Source organism: Otolemur garnettii, unplaced genomic scaffold (assembly GCF_000181295.1).
Source record: "Otolemur garnettii isolate 467f Iridium unplaced genomic scaffold, OtoGar3 scaffold00063, whole genome shotgun sequence".
In the NCBI taxonomy this organism is placed as follows: Eukaryota; Metazoa; Chordata; class Mammalia; order Primates; family Galagidae; genus Otolemur; species Otolemur garnettii.
Window position 1 is genome coordinate 5,377,787 of NW_003852458.1, and position 3,778 is coordinate 5,381,564.

At 39.0% G+C, this 3,778-nt stretch overlaps 1 pseudogene; it reads right to left on the reverse strand.

Moving 5' to 3' along the window:
• Positions 1-1,600: 1,600 nt before the first annotated feature.
• On the reverse strand, positions 1,601-1,872 carry LOC111726381 (annotated as a pseudogene).
• Positions 1,873-3,778: the final 1,906 nt, after the last annotated feature.

Genomic DNA, 3,778 nt, shown 5'->3' on the forward strand with positions numbered 1-3,778 from the left:
TAGCCGCTTGAGCCACAGGCGCCGAGCCAAGAAGCCAAGATCTTGTATCTTAACAGCTAAGGGTTAGTTAACAATATTTGATTTTGAGGACATTTGTTCCTGATGTCAAAAGACTGAAAAAAACGTGATCAAAACAGAATCAGAGACCACTATATCTATTCCAGGGGCTGAGTCAGCCCAGGATCTTGAGATTGCAGTCTGAGCAGATGATACTACTGTACTTGCACCCTACCACAGCACAGAGAGTGAGATTCTACCTCAAAAGAAAAAAGTTCTGTGATGTTACCAATCTATATTTATAATTTGACAAAGCAGATGCAATGGGAAAAATTAGGGTTTTTTTTAGACAGTCTCAAGCTGTAGCCCTGGGTAAAGTGTCTTGGCATCATAGTTCACAGCAACTTCCAACTCTTGGGCCTAAGCAATCCTCTTGCCTCAGTTTTTCTATTTTTAGTAGAAATGGGGGTCTTGCTTTTGCTTAGGCTGGTCTTGAACTCATGAGCTCAAGCTATCCACCCACCTTGGCCACCCACAGTGCTAGGATTACAGGAGTGAGCCACTGTGCCTGGCTACTCAGGGTGACAGCTTGAGGCTCTGTGTAAAAAAAAATTGGGTGGCATCTGTGGCTCAGTGAGTAGGGTACCAGCCCCATATACTGAGTGTGGTGGGTTCAAACCCAGCCCAGGTCAAACTGCAGCAAAAATATAGCTGGGCATTGTAGCAGGTACCTGTAGTCCCAGCTACTTGGAGTCTGAGGCAAGAGAATCGCTTAAGCCCAAGACTTGGAAGTTGCTGTGAGCTATCTGATGCCACAGCACTCTACTGAGGGTGATAAAGTGAGACTCTGTCTCTATAAAAAAAAATTATTCAGGATTGCAAAGAGCTTTCTGTTTTGTATGCATTGGGTTTATTAATATTTGGGAATAATTAATGAAAATTTAAAAAATTTAAAATCTAATCCATGTTAATATATAAATAACACTTTTTTTGGTGAGAAATCACTATGGTTTCTAAAACTGAAAGAAGAAAGACTATATGTTTGCAAATCTCCAATATCTAGATTAATAAGAGATAGCTGGATTTTCATGTCTGTATCTGCTATCATTATGTTGTGACATTTTATTTAGTTGAAGAATTATGAATAATTATGAAGATAACATGGCCTCCTTCAGTTATGTAGTTGGACAAAGGAAAAGTATTTTAATGGTCTTTTTGACACTTGTGAATACTCATTTTTGGTACTGCACCAAGTCTTGACAAGTGTTGATTCTTTTCCTTTTCTTTTTTTGTTAAGCAGATAAAGGCATATTTTATTTGAATGACTAATCTAATCACTGAGGATACTATGTCAAGAGAAGAGAAGGGGAACTTTATTTCTTGGTCTTTTCCTCCTGGGACAGAGTCCTGATGAGCGCCTCCTTCTTGGCCTGGAGGTGTTCCTTCTTTGTGTTTGAGTGCTTCCTTGGTATTACAAGTATAGGCCTGGTCACACAGAGCTTCTTGTGGGCCTTATCTGTTTTTAGCTTGTGGATGTGTGTCATGAGAATCTGCTTGTTTTTTTATTTGTATTTTTCCTGTTACATATATTATCCCATTTACTTTATAGGTTCGTACCTGAAAAGTATTGGTCTTTTAATTTATTCATTCTTCTGATGGCAGACTTCATTGTAAAAGCAGAAGTGGTGTTGTACATCTAGGAACCATGGTGTTAGATCCCCTCAACTTGTCTCTTCATCTTGGTTTTTCCACAGAATGGGCAAGTGTACTTGGTGTGCTGGCTGCTTTGAATTTTCTTCACTATTTTCTGGAGGGTGGCACCAGAGTGGTCCTGTATTTATCGATGATCCTGACCTTCTTGGTGTGTTTACTCATGTTGCCGTGAACCAGGTCCCATGCTTATTTTTTTTAACATGTTCCCCTTAACCTTCAGGTACAGGCTGTGATATGTGTGGCAGTCAATCTTCTGAGCAGTCAGAGAAGAATTCTCATCCTCTTCGTCCAGGTTAACTTCTCTGGCATTCAAGCACTGACCGTAACCTTTCACTTACTTATGCCCATGTACCTGCCCTTCTGGTGGTAAAAGGTGTTTTGACAGCATCAAGCCAGGGAATATGCAGTCACAGGCTTGTGGATGATCACCTTATCTTTGATCAGTTTCCAGATGTTCTGATGGGAGTTGATGTTGGTGATTTTGTGGTCTTATTGGGGTTGAATCAGACAGACCTCCTTTTGTCACAGCAGAGGTCACTGGAGGCAAGCCTCTTCTGAAGCTTGAGCATACTCATGGCTTCAGCTGCAGCAGAAAGGGAAGAACCTACAAGTGGTAGTTTCTCAAATTGAATTATGAAGTGTAAATTGAGACCATTGGTAATTTTTTTTTGTATTCTGCTACATTAAAATTCACTTGTGGAGCTTTGCCTGGATCTTTTAACCATATAGGATTCTGTAAAATTATGTTTGTTATTTGGAAAACATTGCGTTACTGAGTTATGTAGATTTTTAAATATTTTTTTTAGATAGAGCCTTACTCTGTCTCCCTCGGTAGAGGGCTGTGGCATCATAGCTCACAGCAACCTCAAATTCTTGGGCTTCAGCAATCCTATTGTCTCACTCTTCTGAGTAGCTGGGACCACAGGAGCCCACCACTCTGCCCTGCTAGTTTTTCTACTTTTAATAGAGCTGAGGTCTCACTCATGCTCAGGCTGGTCTAAAACTCCTGAGCTCAAGTAATCCACCCTCAAACAATCCACCTACATCAGCCTCCCAGAACGCTAGGATTTTTTTTTTTTCAGTTTTTGGCCAGGGTTGGGTTTGAACCCACCACCTCCGGCATATGGGGCTGGTACCCTACTCCTTTGAGCCACAGGCACCATCCACAAAGCGCTAGGATTACAGGCATGAGCCACCAATATCTGGCCCAATCCTATTTTTCATATTACATGACTAGATACTTTTTGGACAGCCCTCCTATAATATTACTTTATAAGCATTAACTCATAAAAATAAAAGAAGAAAAATCAGAACCCTTTCCAGTAAAATATAATAAAATTAAAATAAAGAAATATAATCAGCCACCAGCAAAACCTATGACATGATAGGTAATACGTTAATATTATCCACTTAAATGAGAATACTGAAACACACGGAGACTAAATGACTCTACCTCACCATGGTTCATAGTACCAAAACCAGGATTTGAAGCCAGACATTTTGATTCTTGAACTCATTTACTTAACACTATGCTATGTTGCCTGTCAGATATTTGAGTAATGAATAAATTTACTTCATTTGCTCCAAGAAAACTGAAGTTGCCCTTTTATGCTTAACAATTATGATTATGAAAATATTTCATAGAGATAAAACCAGAAAAGAAAAATTTAATGCAGATGTCACCACTAATGCAATTATGCTTCCATCCTTTATCAATAGCAAATGCAAATTGTGATTTTTCTCTAATGATCACAATTACCTGCTCACACTGGTAATAGATCACACTGAGGATATCTTCCATTTTTCTTCCTCTTTTTTTTCCAGTACTTTGTTGTTTAATTTTTATATATTATCTAAAACCTTGAGCTGTGGAGCTGAAACAGCTGTTTATGAGTTACATAATGAAGTGTTTCATAACATTCAATTTCAGTATCTAATGTCTACTTATCTGTACTTAGGAAAGAGACAATGGCATTATTAACAACTTATTTTTTTTTTTTTGAGAGAGAGTCTCAAGCTATCCCCCTGGGTAGAGTGCTGTGGCATCACAGCTCACAGCAATCTCCAA